General features: G+C 36.1%; 1 long non-coding RNA gene across 2 annotated transcripts in view; it reads left to right on the forward strand.

Moving 5' to 3' along the window:
• The window catches only part of LOC106507545, a 185,199-nt gene that overhangs the window by 66,904 nt on the left and 90,527 nt on the right, over nt 1–27,768 (forward strand). Inside the window, exons 2-3 of one of the 2 annotated variants that reach the window (XR_001303592.2) lie at nt 5,584–5,923; nt 18,774–19,178. This is a non-coding gene — a long non-coding RNA (uncharacterized LOC106507545). Of the gene's footprint in view, nt 1–5,583; nt 5,924–18,773; nt 19,179–27,768 lie in introns of those variants that run through there. The other variant, XR_002344278.1, reaches the window with a different exon arrangement.

Below are 27,768 nucleotides of genomic sequence, written 5' to 3' on the forward strand. Positions count from 1 at the left end.
AGAAAGAGCTGTCTGTACACAGATGCTGCCTCCACTTCCTCACTTCTAATTTGCACTGGAACACATCTTTCTGGTTTATGCTCTTTGCCACATCATTAAAACTCCTGTTGGAAAAAGATCACCAATGCCCTACTCCCACCCGTCTTGTTCTCTGAGATGGTGCATAAATGCCTGCAGGAGTCCTGACCACCTTTCCTAATTCACTGAATTGTTTTCCTTCTCACCCACTACTCTAGAGCCACACTGGTTCTCTAACCATCAACAGAACCAAACAAGCTGTTGCCTGCCTAATGACTTTTTTGATTACAATTTCCTCTACCTAAAATACTTGCCCCTTTTCCTTTCATAACTCATTTTTTCTAATCCTCCAGGACTCTATTTAAATATCTTCTAAGGCTTCACTAATCAGCCACCGCGTGGAAGGAGATACTTTTCATGCAATATCGTAGTATCTTAACCACTTCGCTTAAAATACTGATGATCTTTGCTGCCGTATTTATTGTCTTATTTATTTAATCTTTTATTCCTAACACCAAACAACGTGACCATTAGCACTAGTTTCTCAATTAATATTTTTGCAAAAATGAATGAATATACAACTCCTCAATTGAGAGCATGTGTGTCTTCATTCTGTAAGAAATAAATGATAGTTTGGAAAAATTGCCTTTTTTTTTTTTTTTTTTTTTTTGTCTTTTTGTCTTTTCTAGGGCCACATCTGCGGCATGTGAAGGTTCCCAGGCTAGGGTTCTAATCGGAGCTATAGCCACCAGCCTACACCAGAGCCACAGCAACACAGGATCTGAGCTGCGTCTGTGACCTACACCACAGCTCACGGCAACGCTGGATTCTTAACCCACTGAGCGAGGCCAGGGATCGAACCCGCAACCTCATGGTTCCTCGTCAGATTTGTTAACCACTGAGCCACGACAGGAACTTCAAAAATTGCCTAATTTTAATAGATCTCAGTTAAATACACATTTGTTGACAACTTGTAGAGATCTAAACTGGTTGTGAAAATGCTGTGTCACTTGCTATCTAGGAGTCTTTAAGTAGACTATATTCGAATCTTTAGAGTGGGAATAATGATCTTATAGAGTATACTTGTGTTTGTTCCATAAAACACCTGCCTACTTTAGTCAGATATGAAAGAGGCTGTCTAAAAAGAAAATCCAAGACATTTCAGTGCTATTAACCATTATTCTTAAACTATTTAAAATCATTATCTTAGCTTCTTGTCTGAAATTCCCTGTATTCTATTTAAGCACAACAGTTGGTATTTGATCACACCAACCTTGTTAGAAACAAAAACTCCAGAGCTTGTATAAAGTATTCTAAAAGGTTTGCTGAAAAAAAAAAAAATCCAAAAGACTTCTGTTAAACTTTATCTGAAAAATACTGTGGTTTATTTTAAGTGAACTTCCCTTCACTTTTCTTTCCTCCCTGTAGCCCTTGGTAGATTCATGGTTTTTCAAAAGCAGTTTTTAGTTCAGAGGTAAGATGGAGAGGCTGCACACCTGGAAAGAAGATGACCCAGGTACAAATGAAAGGTGGAGCACCACAGTATGAGAATAAGCAGATGGCAGAGATCAAGGCCTCAGACATGGTGAAGAAAGGGGAAAAAATTAGAGGGTACAGGGACTAATGCCTCAAGATTTCAAAGATGTTACTTTCATCATAGCCTGCAAGAGAGAAAGAAAAAAGAATTGATGTTCAAAGCATCTCAAAACTTTTGTCGCTCGTAAAACCTTGCCTTCCATCCTTTGATTTGACTGTGAACAGCAATGTATTTTCAGGATCGTGGAGGCGCTAAGATCACAAACTCAGTACAGCTGGGTCTGTTTCTTCGCACTTAAGAAATTGAAAAAATTTCGGAGAAAATCACTGACTCCTGTATTAGTGACACTTTCCATTTGCTAAGCTCCTCCTGCGGATAAGAAAAATCCTGGGACAAGAGTGACGATACATAGTAGCAAAGAAGAAAGATAGTGGAATGAAAAGGTCGCTATTAGGAAAGTGTCCCTTGTGTGTGCAGAGTTAATAACACGTCTCAGCCTTAGAAAGTGAAGACCAGGAAAGAGACTTGCTTTCTCTCCCTCAGCTTAGATCATCAGAATGATAATATTCAACTAATATTGGACAGGGAAGCATAACATTTGTGCCAACTGTGGCTACTCTATCCCAAGACAACCAGTTGTTGCCATTTGATTTTTTCCACCTGTTCACATTTTTTTTCTTCATTCTTACTAATAAGTTTTGGCATAAATCAAGAATAATTGAAAGACAAAATGCTATAGATAGGCTACCACAAAGGTAAATCTCTGCAGTTCCTCCTTCAGGCTTGTAAGTGGGAAAAGTTGAGCCCTTAGGAAAAGTGTTGCTTTTAAATAGAAGTGGTTAAGATAGCTCTCTTTTGCCCCTTTTTGCAAGATTTAATGGGGCTGAGTTAACTTTTTCTTGGAGTTAATGTATTTGAGGATCAGGCAGGGACTGTATGAAATAATTTTTAAAAAAATTAAGAGAATGATAAAAATGATTGGCATGTTTACTTTTTTTAAGTGTTCTGTCAATTCTATACTGTACAGCAAGGTGACCCAGTTATACATACATGTATACATTCTTTTTTGTAATTTTGCCTGAAGTCTGGGAGAGTTACACCTCCTGATTGGTTTTTGTTTCTCAGGATTGCTTTGGCAGTTTTGGGTCTTTTGTGGTTCCGTATACATTTTTGGATTGTTTGTTATAGTTCTGTGAAAAATGTCATGGGTAATTTGATAGGGATTGCATTGAATCTGTAGATTGTTTTGGGTAGTATGGCCATTTTTACAATATTAATTTTTCCCACCCAGGAGCATGGGATATCTTTCCATTTCTTTGAATCCTCTTTAATTTCCTTGATTAATGGTTTATAGTTCTTAGCATATAAGTATTTCAACTCCTTGGTCAGGTTAATTCCCAGGTATTTTATTTTTGGGGGTGCAATTTTAAAAGGTATTATATTTTTGTATTCCTTTTCTCATATTTTCTTGTTAGTAACAGAAATGTGACTGATTTCTGAATGGTAATCTTATATCCTGTTACTTTTCTGAATTTGTTGATCAGTTCAAGTAGTTTCTGGGTTGAGTCCTTAGGGTTTTCTATATATAGTATCATGTCATCTGCACAGAGTGACAATTTTGCCTCTTCTCTTCCAATTTGGATACCTTTTATATTAAAAAAACAACAACAACCAAGAATCAAAACCCCAGATTTGTCCCCATGGTCATTAAAATACATTTAAATTAAAATTATAGACTTACAGGGTCTCATGTTAAATTTAGAGAATTAATCAGGGAATTGTAACATCCAGAATGTGGACTTGGAATTCCCATCATAGCTTATGGGAAATGAATCTGACTAGCATCCATGGAGATGCAGGTTCAATCTCTGGCCTTGCTCAGTGGATTAAGGATCTGGCATAGCCATGAGCTGTGGTGTAGGTTGCAGACAGAGCACACATCTGGCACTGCTGTGGCTGTGGCATAGGTCAGCAGCTACAGCTCAATTTGATTCCTAGCCTGGGAACCTCCATATGCTGCGGGTGGGGCCCTAAAAAGATAACACACACACACACACAAAACAGAATATGGGTTTAGGGCCATAAAGGCAGATTACAATCAAATCTGACAGTCTAAATTCTGAAAACTCTCCTCAGTTAGTGTACTCTTGCAGAAGGAGGGGGAGACCAACTCTTGCCTCAATAATCAGGAATGACCACTTATAAGTAAATAAATAAATATTTGGTAGGTATAGGAGGCTGAAAATTGTCCTCCAATGATATCAAGTCCTAATCCCTGCTGGGCTTCGGGAGGGTACAGAATGTCATTGCTAAGGGTTCTCTTATGTACAAAAATAATGGCAAGAATTTTGCAGTTGAAGAAGAATATGTATGAGAATATATGGTAAAGGTAGAAAAATATGATGTTGGAATGGAATGAATCCATTAATATGAGCGCAATTAACTAAAAATTCTGGATGTAACTAATCAATGTGAGGACCTTGGACTAGATCTAGCAGTTTCCTAGGTGGGTTGACTGGACTCTGGACACAAAGGTGGACTATGGTAAATTAAGTTGGAGGTGCCAGAATTTCCTTGATATATGGTAGAGAAAGAGATACTAAATTTTAGAGAGATTGACTGCTCGGATATATTTAATATGTATGACCTGCTCTACTCTTAAATCCAGTCCTGCGTCTTCCAGGAGGGCACAGGGACTGTGACAAGTACATTATTCAGGAGAGCACAGGTATCCGTGAAGAGCTCTGTGGTGACACCTACCTGTAGTTCAGCAGTGACCGCGGGGGAAGTTGCCACTGAAACAGGCACTCTAAATTCAGTGGGATACAGAAAAGAAACTCATGGACTTGGAGAACAGACTTGTGTTTGCCGAGAGGGGAGAGGGAGAGGGAGTCGGGTGGACTGGGAATAACCCAATAGTCTGGGGTTAATAGATGCAGACTATTGCCTTTGGAGTGGATAAGCAGTGAGATCCTGCTGTGTAGCACTGGGAACTATATCTGGTCACTCGTGATGGAAAACAATGGAGGATAATGTGAGAAAAAGAATGTATATATGTATGTATGTGTGACTGGGTCACTTTGCTAATGACAGAGTAGCAAATTGACAGAGCCCTGTAAACCAAATAAAATGGAAAAAATAGAAATCATTAGAAAAATAAAATGCTAACATAAAATAAATAAATAAATAAATTCAGTGTGATAATGGAATCCCAGAGAGGCAGGAACCAGGGGCAACAGTTAACCTGCAGTGAAATGGGAGACGTGGTTATTACATGGGCAACAGGGGTGGTACCGTTAGATAGAATGGTTTGATTTCAGGAATCCTTGGCTTTGACTGATTAATTCTCATATCTCTACTACTGAAACAGATGTGCCCCTCCCCATACAGCCTCTTATTTGAGTTTTATCTATAAAGACTTCTAAGTCTAGTAAAAAACAAACAAACTTGAATTAGCACAAAATAGAGCTAAGAATCTTTAACCCAAACTTGAACTTGTAAAGAAATTGAGAGTCACTTAAAAATCTTTTTATTTATTTATTTTTTTTTACTTTTCTTGTATTACCCTCTCATCTAATAAAATATTAGTTGCTAATAGTTAACTTTAAAGCTCTATATTTATGTATAGGATACTGAAGGAAAGTTAAGAGTCACTTAGGGAAGAACTAATACTCAAGTTGATTACCCAAAAGAAAAGAATGGGGAACATGATATGAGAAGAATGAGTTCTGCTTGGACAGCAACTGACATTAAAGGTGGAAAAAAGACTATAGGATGTTTTGTACCTTCCCTTTGAGAAAAATTACTGTAATTTTTGTTTTACAAGTAGAGGCCTATTATTTTGGTGGAGTCTAATGATTTTGTTATTGTTTTACTGAGTTAAACATGATTACAATATGTATGTGTGGCTACCAAGTTGACAAGAGGTTGTACGGTGCTGAGTTGTGTTTTGTCAACTTCTTATTACTACTCCTGTCTAAAGCTCAAAAAAAATATTTTCCACGATTCCTTTTCTCTATTGGTTTCAGGTTAGCTTTGGCCACAAGAGGATTTTTCCTGGGACTGAGAGAAGAAAGTAGAGCAGAATCCATTCCTTTCAAAAGTTGTTGCAGTCAGGAAAAGATGTAGTGATGCCTGGCCATCTCCAGCTTCCGTATCATAGCGGTCATTACTCGCTACTAGTCTAAGTCAAACAACAATGGCCTCACGAACTAGTGTACATTTTCAGCAGAGGTGACAGCTTCCAAAGACCTCTCCAAGAACTCTACCTTTGGGAGTCCACTTCAGCTGCCAGAAGAGGATGCGCGGCTGGAAGAGTTTTCTGCAAGCACTGTGTTGCCCACTCAAGTCAGTGTACAAGCTGTGATGGTGAGTAACTTTCTTTGTTTTTCCACCTCCCATCTTCCACACCTCGACTTCTCCAGCAATGATGTGCCTTTTCCCCATAATTTTTTTTTAGGGCCACACCCATGGTATATGGAAGTTCCCAGGCTAGGGGTTGAATAGGAGCTGCAGCTGCCAGCCTACACCACAGATTTAGCCAGAACCGAGCCATGTCTGTGACCTACACTTCAGCTCACAGTAATGCCAGATCCTTAACCCAAAGAGCAGGGCCAGGGATCAAACCCGCGTTCTCCTGGATACTAGTAGGGTTTGTTTCCACTGAGCCACAATGGGAACTCCCTCCATTAACAGTTTTAATACTCTCTTTTCCTGGCTAAACATTGATGGGTACATTTAATATTTTAGTGATATTTAGTGATATTGAATGTCTTGTTTATGCTGTTAGGCAAGGAAATAGTCTCTATATGGATGGTTATTATCGCATACTCATCAATAGTGATGGATAGTAAAACTCTGCCCTAAAAATTGTCAACTAAAAATGTGTTTGTCAGTAAGTAGAAAAATCTACTATTAATGTGTATTATATCTACATTTGTAGAGATTAATTATGATTTTCTCAGTGACATCCTCCTAATATTAACAGTATTAACATTTGATTGATGTTTGTAACCCCACTAACAAGCCTTTTATTACCTTCGCAAATGCTATAGTTTCAGAAGCTTTTCCTAATGATGTAAAGGGTACATTAGTTTGAAAGTAAAATGCCCATTTCCAAGTCTGCGGATTACGACAGCATTCAATGATAGTTTTTATTTACTTATCAGGTCTGTTCCTAATTCTTTCGAATGTTTGAAATCCATCCTACTGCCACCATGTGACTATTCATTAGAAGCGTCACTAAAACAGAAAGCATTAACTGTACCTACAATAAACAAATGAGCAAACAAACAAGTAAATCCGTATTTTAAAATGCTACAAATAGCTCTCCACAATAGTGCTTTACAAATGGCCTAAAGTTCCTTTTAGTTTTCCTTTTAGAATACAAGCAGTGTTGGTTCCCTCGATCTCACATAAGAAAAATCTGCTTCTCTTTGATATGTTCATGATTCTGGCTATATTGTAGTTAATGTTTTGCTTTTCTAAAACTTACTTGGAGAGTAATATCTCCTACAGAGGTCATGACTTTAGAAGATGCGTGAAGTGAAGTGAGTGGCACAAAACAGTGGGTAGTAAAGCATCATACAAGCCAAGGAACAACAAGGTCAATTGCTTCATACCTACTTGTGGCTCAACACAGCTGGAGTGAAAAAAATCATAATGCTTGACTGGCACAGTGCAGCAGTGGAATGTGGAATAATAAGGGAGCTGAAATCATCAGTTTACAAAAACTCTTAGTCTGACCAGGCAAACACAGAAAGAAAAGACAAGTTGTCAACAGGAAAGTTGGGGGAAAAAAATCTATGTGAGAAATACAAGCATGGAATACAAAAGCCCATGCCCCACACGCCTTTAAACGACAGACTTGGAATATGAAAGTGGCTGCTGCATTCTGATTTAAACTAGTATTGAACTTTCTTTGAAAATAGTAAGCTCTACTTTCTGCCATTGTCAATCCTGTGAGCAAAAATAGGATTTTTATATACTGATAATCTGAACATAAATTTTATTTGACAAGCAGCCTTAAAAACGTCAGTAAGTGCTATGATTATACTAGAATGTCTTATAGCATATATCTCAGGACCAACCTCAAACAGCAAGGGTGTTTGCTGTGTTGTGTTTATGGAGATTTTTATGTAATGTTACGTCTTGCAAAAAATAATTTCAACATGGAGAGAGAGATCAAGCTGTCAATTAAGATGTTGCTCTGCCCTTTTCAGAAGTTTCCAGTGTCTTTAAGGGCACAATACACTCTGACTTCTTAACCATTCGTTTAGCTCTGATGCACAGAGAAGTGAAGGGCCTACTGACATCAGTGAGAAGTTTCTTTGCAATAACAGCTGAAAAGAAGTGCCCAGGAAAAGCTTTTTTTCTGAACCCAAGGACTCAGAGGGAGCATGCATTTTTCAAAGAGTCAAAGCTACCCTGTACTCACAATCAGTGCTCTTTGTACTTGTCTGGGGCTGCAGAGTCAGTTACAGGCACATTAAAATGGAGAAGGGCTCGGTTAATGGTGCATAATGTTGGAGGTGTAGCCCTCTGCTTTTGTCTTCTTTGCACATTTGCTTTTTGAAGTGAAAAATCAATTAAGATGATGAGCAAAATACACCGCAGACGTTCTAGAGAAGCCTTCCCCTTCTCTTTTATGTGTTTGAGAAAGCTTTCCAATCATTAACGAAATCATATTCGGTAAGCCTCTCCTATTAATTGTCTCCTTTTCACTTTTACGGGTGAGGCCATTGACTTCCATTGAGTAAAAGGCATTTGTCGTTTCCAGAGATGATCTGAAAATACCATGGGGTGGGCATCTGTGCAGTTTAAGATCTCCTCTGGAAAGAGTTTCTTAGGTATAAATACTCAATGAGACAGGACGTTGTCACAACACATTCTTTGAGTTTATATTCACAGAATGGGCCTGGATTTCTCATGCATATTCATAGGAATTAGAAACATTAGGACATGTTTTCCTATTTTAGGAAAATGACAACAAAAATTATGGTAACTCATGTATTAAGAAAAGGCAGGCTGGCAATTGGGCAGAAAAGAAATGAAATAGGGAGTTCCCACTACGGCGCAATGGGATTGACAGCATCTTGGAAGCACTGGGTTACAGGTTTGATCCCTGACCTGGCACAGTGGGTTAAGGATCGGGTGTTGCTGCAGCTGGGGCAGTTACGACTGTGGCTCGAAGCTGATCCCTGGCCCAGAAACTCCATACGTCACTGGGCGGCCCCCAAAAAATAATAATAAAAAGCAATGGTAACAATTTCTATTTTCCTGGAAGATTTTTAGTGACTAGATCTTGAATCTTTGTACGTAGGAAGTTAGGGTTCAGTTTAAGTAAAGAGAATAGAATCAATCTTTTGGATTGAATGGCAGGTCTTTAAATCAGCTATTCACATTGTGATCAACGTATCAGACCAATGTATTCGCACTAGCATATCTGCTAGTGGTGTGCATAATAAAACATGATACAATGTCAAGTTCATTTTACATTTCTATTCATACTTTTTACTTACTTTCATTCTATTTGTTACTTAGCCTAACATAATTTCTTTCCAGCTCTTCAGTTTTCACAGTTTTCACCTGCTTTTCTTTATCTTTTTTTTGGTTTCATTTATTTATTTATTTAATACAATTATTTTTATTTTTTCCATTATAGGCGGCTTACAGTGTTCTGTCCATTTTCTACTGTACAGCATGGTGACCCAGTAATACATACATGTATGCATTCTTTTTTCTCACATGTTCCATCGTAAATGACCAGACATAGCTCCCAGAGCTACACAGCAGGATCTCATTGCTCATCCATTCCAAAGGCAATAGTCTGCATCTATTAACCCCAAGCTCCCCATCCATCCAGCTCCTTCCCCTTCCCCCTTGGCAACCACAAGTCTATTCTCCAAGTCCATGATTTTCTTTTCTGTGGAAAGGTTCATTCGTACTTTTCATCACTTGTATAAATAGCAGCACTTTGTAGAATGTGAGTCGTGTTTCAAGTTGATTTACTATAGATTATAGTTTCTCCCCACTTTCCTATTTATCCCCACTCTAAATGACTTATTTTACTCTAAGAGGGTATTTTCAACAGTTTTCTGGTAAATAAGATGTTTCAAGCTTTACCTATAAATGATCCTTTCTCTTTGCATTGCAACTGATTATGTTTGCCATGGAGGTATTTAAGGTATCAGAGCTGTCAAGAGAGGGGAGGGAAGGAATAAGAAAATGATTTTGTAAAACCTTGGACTTTAGATTTCTATCAGTTAGAGGCAGGCTGCACAAAAGAAAGTTCACAGAGCTGGGGACAGTCTGGTTTACTCAGTAGAGCAAACTGAAATTAATGAAAAATCTCCTTTAAAAACTGATTTTTTTTTTTTTTAATGATGCTCTGTGCATGGTTTCTAGGAAGCATTTTAGATGCCATGCATTGGAAGAGGTTTTCTGTCCCCTGGGAAATAACAACCCCAATAGAAAAAAGTTACATCTTTCTTTAGCTCCCGGGATGGAGAATGTCAGAGAAACTTTGTTGTTCTCCTTCTGTCTTGCAACCCAAGCTAGATGTTTGACAAGCTGTCAAGCTGCCCAAAGGTTGCATAACCTTCTTCCCTGTAGGTGATGCTTCCCCCAAGTTGACCTGAAATGGGAAATCTATGTAAAAACAATGGAGAAAATCAAGGAATGAGATAATTAAGGTTTTTCTGATCTTCTAATCCTTTCTGAGGGAAGAGATCAGTTATTTCATAGGTTTTGTCTGAAATGCTTTGCAGTGTGATTCAAAGCATGTGAGAAAGGAGGGTCTTATCTGGAACTGTGCTGTGCTCTTTGTATATTTGGCCTCTGAAATTTTGGAACAGACACATAAAAGTTGCTGGCTAAAAGATTTGGTGGAATGGCAGCTTTGACTTTATTTTTTTACAGTGATATATCTCTGCATAAATAGTTTTGGCCTATTGAAGAAATTTCTGTTATTTTTACATTTTATAGCTTTTCTTTTGCACTTGTTCTAAAAATAGCCCGAGGAGATTCTGTTTGAATAATTTCTTATGTTCATCTTCAAACTCCTTTTAGTGAGTTAATGTTTCTTTTTAATCCACTGCTTTTAAGATTCCCACAGCTAGGACTTGACTCTAATTGGAAAAAATATATATACATGGAAGTGTCGCTATACTGTAGTAAGCTTTACTGCAAAGGATGCATGTCTGAGCAGAAAGGAAAAATGGTTTTACAATATGCTGTTTAGAAATGGCATTAGGGGCATTTCAAGACGGATCTAGGCGAGGGTTCTGAGGCACCTGAAGGAGCCTTGTGTACTTCTGCAGGTTTCAGAATGAAAGGCGTGGAGGAGTATTTGTGCATCTATGACACTGGCTTCATTTCTAGCCACATCCTTTTTTTTTTTTTTTTTTTTTTTTTTTTTTTTTTTTTTTTGGTGAGCCCTGCAGTCTCCAATTAACCTGCAAAGGAAAGCATCTCCTTTTTGTTTTTAAAGAGTCTGGAAGACTTCCTTTAGAAAATGTTCTCTTTAACTCAATGAGTCAGTCAAAAGCCACAACATTTACCGTCTTAGATTTGTGATCTTTATTTTACTACATTCAGTGCAGTTTTTGGTTGTATTAGCTGCTGCCTGGAGGGAAACTGAGTGTTGGAGATCAGACTTTCACTTCCCCTGCTGCCAAAGCAGATCCTTCGTTCCTCTGCAGAGCCTGGGAACTTTGAACTTGGAAGGTTTGGCAGTTGACAGTTGTTCGGTATGTGTGTGCGCGTGTGGACACACACACGTGCGCATCTGTGTACAAGCTGAAAAATACAGATGTTAAATCTCATTCTTTTATAGGCCTGTCAAGTAGATAAAAAATGAAAACAGAAGTTACGTGCACTGCTAGTCCGTGTGTGTCTTGTGAAAGCACTGTGTTAGCCGTGTAGTTTTGCATTTCTTCTTTAGAAAAGGGTACTTTTATTAGGTGTCAACACTACACAGGCTGAGAACATGCTCTTTCATGTATATGTTATTACTCACTGTGCTCATGGACAGACAGCAAATAAGAGCCAGTGTCCTTATCTCCTGCTTCCTTTTAGCTTGGCAAACCTGTGCAATTTCTTTTTTTTTTTTTTTTTTTCCATATGTGTGGTGAAATCTCTACACCTGAATAGCCTCTTTCCTAGAAGTATGTGGAGAAATTTTTCATTTTAGGAAGGCCTCATGATTTAGGACTCAACGTCAATGAAACTGCTGTTGCTCACCCTTCCCGGGGCTTGATGCTTTCCCACTGTGGTCTTCATAGACAGGGTTTTCTCGTGGCGGACCTTGGAGGTACCTTCCTCACTTTCCAGAAAAGGAAGTGGAGACTCGGGGGGGGGGGGGGCAGATGTTTGACGTGATAGCAACAGGGCCAAACGAGGTACGTCTGTGTGCTGGCACAAGTCCGTGCCAGCTCTGAAGAGATTCACGGGTATTTTTGTTCAAGCAGCCAGTAAAAATGAACTATTCATTGTTTTTTTCTAAAAACAAACAAATAACAAACTAAGAAAGTAAGACCTGCACGAATCATTTGGGAGAATCTGCCTGAGGAATAATTGCTATAAATCCAAGTGAATTCAGAAATAAAAACATTCGCTAACATTTCAGGTTTTCATGTTCCTGGTGTGTTTTTATGCCAGAAGTCCTTACCTCTGTCAGTGATGAATTGGATAAATAAAATGAGTATAAATGTTTGCATTTGTTCCATAGTGGAAATTGAAAATTCTTTCTATATCCACAGAGCTGACAGAGGGAACAAACACATTTTCAAATTCCTCAGAAAGCTTAAGTTGAGGCAGAGGCATTTTCCCCCATAATGAAATCAGTAGTTTCATTTATAATTCGTTAATTCCATTGTCTGTCTATATATAAATTAGCCAGAGTTAATACAAGTAAAAATGGCCTTCCAGTTTGGCTGAATATTTAAACAGCTTTTGATGAAGAATATTGAATGAAAATACAGAATCAAATTTGTTATTGAAACTACACAAAATAGTGTTTAGGACATAATGATAGGTAGAGCTATGTATGTTTTCATTTGTGGTGACAGATAAATCAAGTCACAACAGTAGTATCCCATACTTAAACATCTTTTTCCTGTAATTACAAAACTCAGCAGATTTTTAAAAATAATATTAAAAAAACTTGCTCTTACTTAGAATTATATATATGTAACTACAAATGTTATACACATCCTAAAAAAAATAACTAAAATCTTTACAGTCAAAGCCAAAAGTAAATTTTGGCTTAGAGTTAGTGACTAAAATAATCTAAGGGATTGGTGCACTTTTAAGGAATCTCAGGATCTTATAATTTATTAAATTGTCCTACAGTCAAGAATGACCTTCATAATCCAGTGAAGTTATGTTCCTGATAAGAAGTTCTAGCAACGATGACCAGTATTCTACTGTTTTCTTGATTGCATTACTCCAATAAATTTATTTTTAAAAATTAGGTTAACCAAATTTTTAAATATTTAGATGTCTTTCCTTTCGGAAACATTGAATTTAAGTGACCAAGAACCTAGTTTTGCTTTTATTCCTTGGTTCATAGATGAAAAGTAGGAGTCATTTTGATGGATATGACATAGTCAAATTCCTGATTTTATTAATGAGTAAGCTGAATTTATTTCGTAATAATTTGATGTAAATAGTTCTTAGCTTATTATTAAGTAAAATTTTGAAAGTTAGAGGCTCGGCTTGAAGTAGCAGCTGAATTTGAATCCTTGTCCTACCTCTAACTATCTGAGACACTAGAGCAAATCTAGTAACTTCTCTTACCACATTTGCTATAAATGTGAATAAAATTGGCACTGATCCTAAGGATTTGTTGTGAGAATTAAATAAGCCAAATATCCATTAAATTATTTCATTTACCCATTCCTTTAACACATATATTTGAATTGCTTTCATATTATCTTCTGTGCTATTTCTGCTACCTCTAAATCTACCATTTTATTTTCTTCCATTTTTTTGTATGTGACATCTTGAGTTTTTCCATTCAAAGCCATTTCTACATGGGTGTTCACTTAAAAACTGTCACTTTTTATCCCTTCTCTTAGTCTAGCATCTGCATCAATCACGGAAATGAATTTTTTTAATAATAATTTTTATTTTTTTCCATTATAGCTGATTTACAGTGTTTTGTATGAAAGGAATTTTTTTTTTTTTCCAGAGATTCCCAACCTTCTAGGGTACTGTTTCAATTTTCTGCCTCTTGTCTGCCTTGTGGGTTATTTTACTATCTACTACTTTTTAAAAGGCCTGATGTGATTTCTACAGCATTGTGTTCTCTTACTGTCCCCTGATTTAAAAACCAACATAGTTTAGTGTTTAAGAGAGCTGATTCTATTTTATTTTATTTATTTTTTATTTTTTGGGTGTTTTTAGGGCCACACCTGTGGCATATGGAAGTTCCACAGCCACAGCAACAGCCAGATTGCTAACCCACTGCAAGGCCAGGGATAGAACCTGTATCCTCATGGATGCAAGTCACATTCGTTTCCACGGAGCCAAGATAGCAACTCCAAGAGAGCAGATTCTTGAATTAAGTAGCCTTTAAATCCTAGTCCACAACTCACAAGCTGATGACCCTAGGGAAATTATTTAAAGTCTCTCTGCTTCTTTTTCTGTGCAGAGAAGCTAACTGATATGACAGGAGAATAAAATTAGCTAACACGTATAGAATGTGCAAAACAGTGTCTGCCATGTAAGAATTTGTGATTACCTTTATATAATATAATCTCATTTATGAATAAAAAGAGAAATCACAATTATCTACACAAAGTTTATCACTAATTTGTGGAGTTTTTGTAATATTTCCTTATTTGCACTTTTCTACATTTTTCTGCAATGATAATCACAGTAAAATAAGAAAATATTTTAAACAAATGGTTGATATCATCAAAAGTAAACTTTAAATTGGAAGTACTACTTTCTGTAGGTGAGTCTCTGTGAACCAGTTAGTTTCCAGTCTGTGGGGCTTCCCACCCAGGAGGTATGGGGTTGTTTTTATATCGTGAAATCGCCCCTCCTACCTCTTGATGTGGCCTCTTCTTTTTCTTCTGGAGTAGGATATCTTTTTAAAGGTTTCTGGTCCATTTGGGTGAAGACTGCTCAGCCTTTAGTTGGGAATTTTGTTGTTGTTAGGAGAGAAGTTGAGCTCCAGTCCTTCTATTCCGCCATCTTAATCCCTGAATGGAACTACTACCTTCTTAGGATCATCATTTCTTGTAAATTTCTCACAGATTTGAGGACATAAAAAAATCCGTATTTATTAAGAACTATGTTCTACTCAAAGAACATATTTGGAAACATTGAAAAACTTATTTAAACAAGGCCTCCTGGTATTCCATTTGTTTCATTATTGAAATAATAGCACTGAGTGTTGGCAACATCCCAGATTGCCATGGAGAGTCAGAAGGAGGTAATTTTAATTTGTAGCTGCATGTGAATATGGGAGGGATTGCAAATGAACCCTCCTGAAATTATATTCAAAATATTGTATTATACTATATTCTTCTAGCTTTTATCAGATTCTCAAAGTATTGTGATCCTCAAAATTTCCAAAGCTTAAGGACTGTTGAACACTTACCTTCGATTACATTCCTATTTAAATGGCTGAAAGAGTTAAATATAAGACAAGACACCATCAAACTCCTGGAAGTGAACATAGGCAAAACATTCTCTGACATCAACCTCATGAATATTTTCTCAGGTCATTCTCCCAAGGCAACAGAAATAAGAGCAAAAATAAACCGATGGGACTTAATCAAACTGACAAGCTTTTGCACAGCAAACAAAACCAAAAAGAAAACAAAAAGACAGCTTACAGAATGGGAGAAAATTGTTTAAAATGATGCAACTGACAAGGGCTTAATCTCTAGGATATACAGGCAACTTATACAACTCGACAGCAAAAAAGCCAACCACCCAATGGAAAAATGGGCAAAAGGCCTGAATAGATATTTCTCCAAGGAAGATAAACAGATGGTCAACAAGCACATGAAAAAATGCTCAACATCCCTAATCATTAGAGAAATGCAAATCAAAACTACCATGAGATACCACCTCACACCCATCAGAATGGCCATCATTAACAAGTTCACAAATAACAAGTACTGGAGGGAGTGTGGAGAAAGGGGAACCCTCCTGCACTGTTGGTGAGAATGTAAGCTGGTACAGCCACTATGGAGAACAGTATGGAGGTACCTTAGATATGTATACGTAGAACTACCATATTACCCAGCAGTCCCACTCTTGGGCATATATCCAGACAAAACTCTCCTTAAAAAAGACACATGCACCCGCATGTTCATTATGTCTCTGTTCACAATAGCCAAGAGCTGGAAACCACCTAAATGTCCATCAACAGATGATTGGATTAGGAAGATGTGGTATATATACACAATGGAATACTACTCAGCCATAAAAAAAGAACAACATAGTGCCATTTGCAGCAATATGGATGGAACTAGAGACTCTCATACTGAGTAAGTCAGGAAGAGAAAGACAAATACCATATGATATCACTTATATCTGGAATCTACTATAAGGCACAAATGAACCTTTCCACAGAAAAGAAAATAATAGACTTGGAGAATAGACTTGTGGCTGCCCAGGGGGAGTGGGAGGGAACGGGAAGGATCAGGAGCTTGAGGTTAACGGATGCTAACTATTGCTCTTGGAATGGATTTACAATGAGATCCTGCTGTGTAGCATTGAGGACTATGTCTAGATACTTAACTGCAACACAACAATGGGAGGAAAAATTATGTATACATGTATGGGTAACTTAGCCCCATACTGCATGGCAGAAATTAAATAAATAATAAATAAATAAATAAAATTTTATAAATGATAACATTATCAAAAATAAATAGGGTATCAAACATCTTAATTATTTAATTATCATTAAAAAAGAATGATAATGATAATCAGATTATTATGTTTTTTATTTTGGACATTTCTATGCTTTCCAAATTTTCTATGAACCACATGTGTTAACTTTCAGATGAGAAAAAGAAGTTATTTTAACTAAATATGCAAACCAATATTTACTAGTATATTTCATTTTTTATACACCCTCCTCTGCTCTCTCTTTTTCCATTTCAGATGAATGGGATAAGGTGACATTCTCAAATTTAAAAAAGATAAATGAGGAGTTCCCACTAGTGGGTTAAAAATCCTATTGCAGTGGCTCAGGTCACTACAGAAGCATTGGATTGATCCCTGGCCCAGTACACTGGGTTAAAGGATCCAGTTTGCCACACTTGTAGCTCATGCTGCATCTGAGGCTCGGATTCAATCCCTGGTCAGGGAACTACTATATGCACTGGTGTGGCCACGAAAAAAAAAAAAAAAGAAAAAAGGTAAAGGAAATGCCAACACTGGCAAATTAATGGTCCATATCTTTCTTCTCCTACTACCTCAGGCATTAATAACTTCTCTTTGAGTGCAGCCTACAACCTGGAGTTTAGAGGAGCATGCTATCCATTGACAAACTGCAGATTCCTATTTGATTTGATAGTTAAGAATGTAGGCTCTGTTGTAAATGATGCAACCAACAAGCTTAATGTCCAAAATATACAAACAACTCATACAACTCAACCACCAAAAAAACAAATAACCCAATCAAAAAAATGAGCGGAAGACCTAAATGGACATTTCTCCAAAGAAGACATACAGATGGCTAATAGGCACATGAAAAAAAATGCTCCATATCACTAATTATTAGAGAAATGCAAATCAAAACTATGTTGAGATACTACCTCACACCATTCAGAATGGCCATCATTAATAAATCTATAAATAACAAATGCTGGAGAGGGTGTGGAGAAAAGGGAACCCACCTACACTGTTGGGTGGGAACGTAAATTGTCACAACCACTATGGAAAACAGTAATGGAAATACTTCAGAAAACTAAATACAGAACTACCATATGACACAGCAATCCCACTCCTGGGCATATGTCTGGACAAAACCATAATTCAAAAAGATACATGTACCCCTTGTTCATAGCAGCACTATTCACAATAGCCAAGACATGGAAACAATCTAAATATCTATTGACAGATAACTGGATAAAGAAAATGTGGTATATATACACAATGGAATACTACTTGGTCATAAAAAAGAATGAAATAATGCCATTTGATATCACTTTTATGTAGAATCCAAAATATGGCACAAATGAATGTATTTACAAAAAAGAAACAGATTTACAGACATAGGAAACAGACTTGTGGGTGCCAAGGTGAGGGGTTGCAAAGGGAGTGGGATAGATTCAGGGTTTGGGATTAGTAGATGCAAACTATTATGTTTAGAATGGATAAGTAATGAGCTATAGCAAAGAGCATTACAGTCAATCTCTTGGGATAGATCGTAATGGATGATAATATGAGAAAAGAAATGTATGTATATTTATGACTGGGTCACTTTGCTATACAGCAGATATTGGCACAACATTGTCAATCAACTGTACTTTAATAAAATGTAAAAAAAAAAATGTAGGCTCTGAGTCCAAGGTACTTGGAATATAAGGCCCACCACCATTAGCTCAATGTTCCAGTTTCTCTATCTGCAAAATGGGATAATAATAGTACCTGTATAGTAATGCTATGATTATTAACAGAACAAATATAAGCAAAGCACTAAAACTGTGCCTGAACATTTTAAGAACTCGATGGATATACTTTTCATCTTCCCACTCCTTTTCCTTATATGTATCCTATTACCTACCTCTTAGGGTAACACATTGTAATCTTTATCTTTCCATTTTTTAAAATCTCTTTCTCTTTCCCATAAAAATGCACTCATTTTGTACATCACTTCAAGGATTTACTGGGCTCCAGTGATTTAAAGAAAATTCAAGAAAGCATCTATCACTATTTGTATTACCTCTTTATTAAATCATGTAGAAACTTGATGGATTCATATGCCAGTCATCTAAGTGCTAAAATCAAAGGGTTGAAATTAAACTTTGGCAATTTTTGTCCAATTATAGTCTGGTCAAGAAGACGTAGAGAGGTAATATATTTTAAAAGTTGTTGTTTTACAAATGGTTGTTAACCATAACTTGTTTACCACTACTAACTGCTGATACTACTACAACTACTAATACTACTACCACCACAATACAATTCCATTTTTATTCTACAAATATGCTATAATTTATTACGTCCTTGTCCTAATCCCTAGGATTTGTGATGCATGTGTTATCTCACATGGGAAAAAGGAACTTTGCAAATGAGATTAAGAATCTTGAAATGGAAAGATTATCCTGGATTATCCGGCTGGGTCTAATGTATTCCCAAGGGCCTTATAAGAGAGAGGAAGGCTGTCAGAGCAACTGAAAGTGATATGACCATGGAAACAAAGAGATTTGAAGATGCTACGTGACTGGCTCTGAAGATGGAAGAAGGCATCAGGAGTCAATGAATGGAAGGCATGGAGCATTAGGAGCCAGAGAAAGCAAGGGAAAGGATTCACCTCTCAGAGCCTCCAGAGGAAATCAGCCTTGCTGACACCTTAACTCTAGTCCAATGAAACTGATTTTGGATTTCTGAACTCTAGAACTATAAGAAAATAAATTTGTTTCTTTAAGACACCAAATTCATGCTAATTCATTACAGTGGTAAAGGAAACAAGTAAAACCATTTTCTATGCATCAGGCTTTGGACTGTTGACCTTAGGATGCACAATTTAAATACTTAAAATAATCTCGTGACGTCCTGGCATAGAGGGAGTGCATCTGGTGTGTCTGTCAGGTCTACCTGGCCCTTCATGTTTATGAAGTGCATGCTACACAACTGTACACTGCAGTCCTGATTATAGGATTCTAGGTGCAGCAGCAGATTTTTAGAGGTTATATTCTTCATGTAAAAATAAAGCCCTTATTTATTCAAAATGGAATTTTATTTTAGGCCAGAATTTTATTTTAGGCCAGATGTTAAACCACTTAGAAGTCTGCTTTGTCTCCTAATGTTCAGCTTAAGAAAGTAAATTTCTGAGCAAATTACCTTTTTCTATAGCATCAATGAAGAATAGAGACATCTTCTAAGGTAGCTTTTGGATAGATAGATGTTATAGAAGTAATGATAATTTGACAAAGAAATGAAGCTCAAAATAAAACACAAAAGCTGCCAACTTGCACTTATGAATGACCCAGCTATTGGATCTGTCTGAGAAAAGAAAGTATCTCCAAAGGATGAAGAATTCCATTATGAAATTTGTTATTATGTCATGAAATATACATCTTTTACATTTTCCTTTTGATACATGCAGATGAAGAAGTTCCTGGTGTGATTGCATTTATGGAAAAGTTGATGACTGGGTGTTAAAATGTGAAAAGTGAGAGTGATTTTTCAAGGAGAAAAAAAAATCCCTTCAGAATACTGATGAGAGAATATAGACTTGGTGGAGGACATAGGTTTTATTTTCCTATCTTAACTTTAACAAAAACATCACATCCTGAAAACGGTATCTGCAATGGATAAGAAAAAGCCAAATTGTCTGTGGTTTTTTGACAGAACATTACATGTAAATAATGGACTTTTTTCCCCCAGCCTCTCAGTTTGCATTTGTTTTGAAAAAATATCATGCACAACTCATGAAAATTCTGATTTTTAGTACATACCAACATATGATTTTTGTAAATGGGCACAGGTGCGAATTTTTGCATGAGTAATCACACTGCTCTGATTGGAAATATTGTGAGTATAAGAAAGGGAAAGAGGTGATACGGTTTTATAAATGTGCAGAGACTGAATCTTTATACTTTATTCACAGTTTACATATGAAATGAAGTAGCACTGAGAATTTGGTGTCTAAAATAAAGAAGGAACATGAAAATTTTAAATTGTCAGGTGCTTTTATACAGATTTTAGAAGAATGTTCACATGCATGCTAGAGACGGTATAGTTCAATAGTTTTGCACCTGGAAAATGAGAATTTTATAGCAAGTAAGAAATTTCATATTTTGAATCCTGATTTTCCTCTGACGGAGCCCACATAGACTTGCATCTGGTTAGTATTTACAGACAAGAGCTTCTAGAAAAAGGCAATGATAAAAATAGACTATGGTCAGAGGATTCACTAGAAATGTGTCCAGCAAGTAGGAAGTGCCTAGAAGATAGGTACTTCCTCAGTATTTTGGCATAGAATTTCTGGTTCAATTTATTTCCAGGTATGATTCTTTCTGAGGAAGGATTTTCTTATATTTAATGCTTATTTATTTTATCCAGGGCATTGGATTTTTTGATTTCATTCTAATTATAAGGCAAACTTTTCGATTACAAATTTCGATGTGCTTTAAATGATCCTCTCCCTCTAATAATACTAATATTTGTATCAGGTGCTATAAAATATAAACAACTATATGATGCTTTATCTGCATTATCTCTAATCCTAATTTAAAAAAATCTTTTTAACGTAGATATACTTAACACCCATCTCTGCGCTATCTTACATGACTATTTTTCATGTAATTGGTTTATAACATAATGCAGGGTGGCAGATTCCTGGTTCCCTATCTGAAATAATGTACAAGTATTCTTATGAAAAACATATATGGGAGTTGAACTTACCAAAAATAATAAGCAATGCATATGTCAACTAGTAAGTTTATAGACTAAACAATGTAACTGATAAGTCCAAGAGAACTCAGACTATAAAAGCTTTTTCAGAAGTTCCTACTGTGGCTCAGCAGAAACTGGACTATTATCCATGAAGATGTAGCTTCAAAACCTGACCCTGCTCGTGTTGCCATGAGCTGTGGTGTAGGCCACAGAGGCGGCTTGGAGCCCATGTTGCCAGCAGGTATCATTGCCCTTTTCTTTGTTTGCATGTCAGCCTATGAATTCTTGAAAGGTACTTGCTTCTGTATTCAGACCAAAACACTGACAGATCTTCAAGGGTTCAACGCAATATTTCAGTATTCTCCCAACCCATGCTGGACCCATCCTTAGGCAAAAGAGGTTAGTTTATATTCAGAAAAAGAATGGGCTTTGTGGTCTAGGGAAGAAGGGATTCTCATTTCCTTCTGCCTTATCAAAATTCAGGTCTTTCTGGTTCAACATACTAAAATTTATAACCATCACAATTTTCATTTACCGTTTACTGTGAACATAGACTGAAGACAGAGATGGTTTCTTGTTAGAAAGGGAGTGTGATGTGGTGAAAATTACATGGATTTGGAGTCACTGAAATGTCAATTTTTCACTTATTAAGTCCAGTTTTCTCAACTGTAAAATAGGGATAATATTACAAACATTCCAGCAATGCTAACAAGATTAAGAATTAAGTAGGATCACGTATGTCATTCTGCTGAACTCAGATTTCCTGTACGCGAGGGTGTGGAGAATCTGTCCATATTTTGGGTCATTGTTTTTACTCAGTGCTGAAGAATTTGAAGCATCATTTTTATCTTAAAGTTGTCATAAATATAAAATAACCATGAAAATTAGCATGCTTTTTTTTTGTTTAAGTACTGGAAGTTTTACACTCTAGAAAAATTACTTTGCGTTTCAAGTCCTCTCTTGAAACAATTTTCACCCTCTTCTCATTTTAACAGTAATACAGGGGAAGAGTTTCTTAAGGGCCAACTATAAGAAGCATTTTATGCAGTGTCTGGAACTAATATGCATTCAATAATTTTTAGTTTCCCAAGCCCGACCCTGAAGTTTCATAAAATATTGAAATGGATCTCCCTTGACTACTTTGCTTTTTCTCTTCCCCATCGCATGCACAGTAGCCGTAGCACTTTTCCAAAAAGTTTAAGTTACTGAAATAGAGTATAGAGCAATTCCATTGTTGACCTCATCTAGGCTTTTCTATTTCTTTTTCTTTTCATTTGATGGAATATCTACTGTTTACTACTGCCTGACACTCCCTAGAACTTTTTCCATGTATCTTTTCTGCTTCACTACAGTAGCATTCTCTCTCTTCTCTTTCCTCCCACGTGTCAAATTTGACTTTCCTTTTTTTTCCTTGTCTTTTTCTGGGATGATTATTCGAAATACATGAAGACTGAGCCATGGCAAAGATGTTGGTATTCATTATTTCTGGATGATTCAAGATACTAGATATTTATAGTCAAATATAGAAAAAATGAATCCCATTACACATTGCTCTTCAAAGAAAATTTCTTCTTAAAAATATTTTTCAAGTGAAGCATCATTTTTCTCAAATATCTATTTTATAAATTTAGATGATGATCTATTTAGATTTTTAAATCATCTGTATATATGCTATTTGCTATTACTTATATACACAATAAATAATCATGTATAATGGAAATTAGTCAATATGGGGGAAAATGTAATATTTAGTTCCTTCAAAATTTTGGGTATAGACTATAAACCCAAAGAGAACTTGGACTTTAAAGAATTGATTTTGAAAATATTGCTGTCAGCCAAAGGAAATGATGGAAAGTTTTCTCAGACAAAACTACCAACTAGAAACTGAAAAGACCTGTTCCAATAAAGCAGACAGTGTTTTGATTTCTACTTTAAAAAACTAAGGTGGCCCTAAATTCTGAAAGAAAACATAGAAATTAAAGAAACACTCACCTAGGGATTACAAAAAATCATTGCATACAACTAAAAGTCAGAAGGGTCATTTTCATCTTCCTGTTCAAATTGCTGTAGGAAGGTCCCTGAAACTAAACATGGCACAGACTTGCTTTTTTCCCTTAAGTCTTTAAGTTTAGAGTATAATGGACTGTAAACTGAACCAAAAAAGTAAATTAATTTGAGATACAAGAGATTTTTTTTAAAAAACTCCTTTTAAAGTCTGAGTTTGTTGTATTCATGTTCTCAATCAATATTTGTTTAATGAATCAATGAAAATGAAAATGACCTCAATTTATTAAGTAACCAGTTGCTCAGTGGTATATTTTAAGAATTGTGAGTTATTTTAAGAATGTGTATGTAATAATAATAAGCCAAATTATGGCCTGAAAGGTACACATATTTTGAAAGATTTCACTGTAGATCGATTATTCAAATTGATTTTCATTAGAATGTAGTGGTGCTAAGTGAAAGGACAAAAACGAAAGGTTTGTAAGTATTTCAGATTTTAGAACATTATTGAGTTGTTAGAGAAAGTCTGTTTTATTTATTTATTCTATAGATAGTTATGAAATGCTTTCTGTGTGCCAGACACTATGCTCATAGTTGGGATACAAAGTTGGAAAGACAAGGATCTGTTTGAAAGAACCCTGGGTGCAAAGAGCAGACACACATATAAACCACTGGCAGTGAAAAGTGCATGGACAGAGATATGGACGCGAAGTTTTGTAGATTCAGAGAGGAGGATACTTAATCTATTGAGTTGATTTTGCTATTATTTCACAGAGAAAGTAACACTGGGTTTAAGTCTTGGAAGATAAGTAGGAGTTGTTCAGTGGAGAAGTAAAGCCACATTCAAAGCACAGGGAAAGCACAGTAGGTCAAAGTAGCTATGACTTGAATGAGAAAGGTTAAATTGCAGTGGTGAGTAGGGGCCATGAATTCTTGAAAATATTTAAATATTAAAGCTTGCAATTAAATAATTTTAAGAAGATTTTTCCCTATGTACCTAGGGAATCTAATAAGCTAGATAGCAATATATATATATCTTTCAAAGGACACATATTCATATGGTTTATAATTGTTAAATTAACTGTTTTTCTTCAACCTCCTCTTTTAAGTAGTATATATATATATACTATCAAAATATAAGTATAGGTACTGTGAATAAAAGTAAAAGCAAGAATAGGTACTGTACATGTTAGTTGTATAAATTAAGTATATGTGTATGGATTATTTTAGAAAATACTTTTAAAAGTAATATGGTTTTTTAAAGTGTTTTCCCTACAATAGGTATTCTCTGATTAATATATGTGTCCTTTCCTTATTTCTATTTGCAATTTTTTTTCTACTACGTACCAGGCATTACATCAGAAGATATGAATTCACTCTGTAGTAATAAGATTGATTTTAAATATTATACTCATACTTCATAGCCATTGAAATTCATCTTTAGTAATCTATATACTTACTAAGAAATTTGCCATTTCCAAAATTATTTTGAGTTTTTTTGGAGGGAGAATTACCATAAAAGCAGGTTATAAACTTTGCAAACAAATTAGTTTTCATTATTTTAGATTTATTCCTAACCCAGACTCTAATGTTCGGCCTGATCATCAAATATATTCCTAGCGCTTGCCTCTAAATGATTCTGAGATGTTTTTGAAATTAAATCCACTCTCAAGGGACAGCTATTTTTCACCATTATGGATATTTAAATACATGTGCTATAGGCACAGAGAGCAAGTCCCAAAGAGAAGTTCCCTAAATATTTTGAGTAATGACACTTATGTTAGAATAAATACATATCCTCTTTAAGTTAATACTTCAAAAAATTACCCATGTAAATGTCCAAGTATTGACATGCTCATTGAAATTAATAAATCACATTTCTTTTGAAGTCACATTCTGTATGTAAGCAGGAAGCATTTCATTTAGTAATAGTTCTTTCAAACATTTTGCCTGAATTGAAAATCTCTATTATGAGATTGCTTTACTATAAAGAGTTAAGTCCTGGTGTGATAAAAATTGTGCTTTATTTTTATAATACACGCTATTTAATAAAATATGAAAAAGAGGTGTAGCAGACATATTCATTCTAGATTTCGAAGCCCTTACATCTGACAATCGGTATGTTACTGAGTGACATTGAGCCAAATTATTTAAATCTCTCTGGGACCATGATAGTGGCCTCCTGATCTTAGTGATAATTATTTTCATTAATTAAGTTGTGGTTGGCAAGTCAGTTTTTATTATATCAATTTCTTCACATTTCTACTGAGATGGAATTAAAGTTGTGAGGTAATATGAAAAACCAAATAGCTTGCTATTCTACTACAAGTTTAATTTAATTGTATAGCAAAAAATCACTTTCATTGATAAAGGTGAAAAGTCACAGTCTTCCTATAACCAATTGACTTATGATAATTTCAACTGGTTTTTTTTATTAAATAAATATTAAATTCCAGAATTCCCTCACTTCTGTTCTTATTGAAAGGAATATATATCTTTGAAATTCGTCTCTCAAAGCAAGTGAATCACAAGAAAGAAAACCCATAGACGTGTCTAATCACATGGTGAATATGATAACAAACTAAGGAAATTTTACTGCAAGAATGTAAAAAAAAGTCTCCTACGTGTCATTGATAGTTACTGAAGTGTGACACATAGTTGGAGCATACAATGAAAGGACCTGTTGTATTAAAATATATTTAATACATTAAAGGGGGATATCCATTCATGTCTGGAGAGTATGGTCTTATATAGAAAACAACAAATTTGAAGATGAAATTTGGGCTCATATTATATAGAGGATACAAACGAAACTACAAAAAGAGACATCACAAATTTAAGATATTAAATGCTACTATTTTTGCTGAAATATTGACTGCCTCTATACACCAGTGACAAATAGAAATGTGGAAACAGAGTTGGAAGAAATATAAAAAGTAGCTTTAATTGCCAGGGAAAGAGGGAACACAGAAGGCTAGTGACTCAAGGACTGTTCCTTCCCCCACACCCAAGGGGGGTAGTGAGGAGTCTAATAGTGTTTGAGAAGCAGGGTATCATCAGCTCATAGACATGTTCCTGACTGGTGGATAGTGAGGTAATTGGGAGTCAGTCTTATCAACCTTCTGGTTCCTACCAGTTTGAGGTCTCCATGCTTGAGAGCAGCATTCAGTTGACTTTTCCATTGGTGGGGGCTTCAGCACCTGCAGACAGCGCCAAGGACATGGCTGGGAATATTATCTATAGTCTTTGAAGAAGAACTAACTAAAGGTCCTTGACTTTGTTGAATGGCCAAAGTATCATTATTCTGTTTTGCCTGACTGTTTTCCTTTTTCCTGTGTTTCCTCCCTTCTCTGATTAAATTGATTCATTGATTAAGGTTTTTCTGTAGATAAAAAGGCAGGTGGAGGACATGAGTGGGGGTCCACTCCGGGAAGCCCTCCCAGGGTTCTGCTTGGTTACACTATGGCAGTGAACTTTCAGCTACCCAGAAAAAGGAGAAATCCCATTTTGCTTTAAGCATTATTGATAAATTTCTCATTTGCCTGCTGAATATTTCAGTGATGAGATGAACAATGCCGTCAGGGGAGTCGGCACACTGGACCTACTTTTCATCAGGAGAAAACTGATTTGTGAAAGATGGAAGAACATGATAGAAAGTGACCTTGTGATTTCAGAGTCCATAATAACCAAAGGAAATTGGTGGATGTATCAGTCATCAGCCTTAAATCTCTGACTCTCACACAAGACTGTTCCTCAGTCATTTGGCGGATGTGTTGAAATCAGACTCTCTTTCAGATTGACGGAAATCAGAATCTCTGCAAATAGCCAAAGGAAAAAAAAAAAAACCCAACAAACAAAAACAAAAAATATATATCCCCTGAGTTCCTACAGACAATCCTACTGAGGAGCCAGGTTTCCCAGATAATTTTCCTGGGAATTGGCAGGAGTTTGCCTCTCAGATTGAAATAGTTTGCCTCTAATCACCAGTGCTCCAGTTCTGCTAAACTTTCAGGGCATTGCCCTGCTCTTTTGGCTAAAGAAAGGGTTGCCTTGAAAAGGGCCTTTTGGATATCTAAAAAAACATCATTCATACCAAAAAGAGGTAGCTTCAGGATATTTTCAGTCTTTGTTTCATTTTGTATTTACTGAGAATGACAAACAATGGAGAAGAAAAGAAATCTCTCCTCATCTACTTTCAGGAAATCAGACCAGTGTAGCCTAGCCCAGGAAGGCTCTCTGTTATATTTCAATGTGGTGCTTTCAGGCTTTTCCCTAGAGGAAATCCTTCCGTGTCTGGCAATTGACTCACTGTCAGTCGTGGTTTTCTGCATTGGGAATTTTAACAAATTTCTGCCTTTCATGTATATATTAGTGGAAGTTGGAAGAGGATGAATCAGAGGCTCCCAGCCTGATCTTATTTTAAACCTAACTTCTGCCTCATTGATTCTTTGTGGCAGATACAACTGTTTCACGTCCATTGTCTTGGTCTAGAAATGCCCTACTGACCAAGGAGGAATTGAAAATGAAACAAACAGAACTGTGACTATTCCATGTGTTTGCGTAAATATTGGTCACTCTAACAAATGTAAAATAAAACCTTACTGACTAATACT

Source organism: Sus scrofa, chromosome 5 (genome assembly GCF_000003025.6).
Source record: "Sus scrofa isolate TJ Tabasco breed Duroc chromosome 5, Sscrofa11.1, whole genome shotgun sequence".
Lineage (NCBI taxonomy): Eukaryota > Metazoa > Chordata > Mammalia > Artiodactyla > Suidae > Sus > Sus scrofa.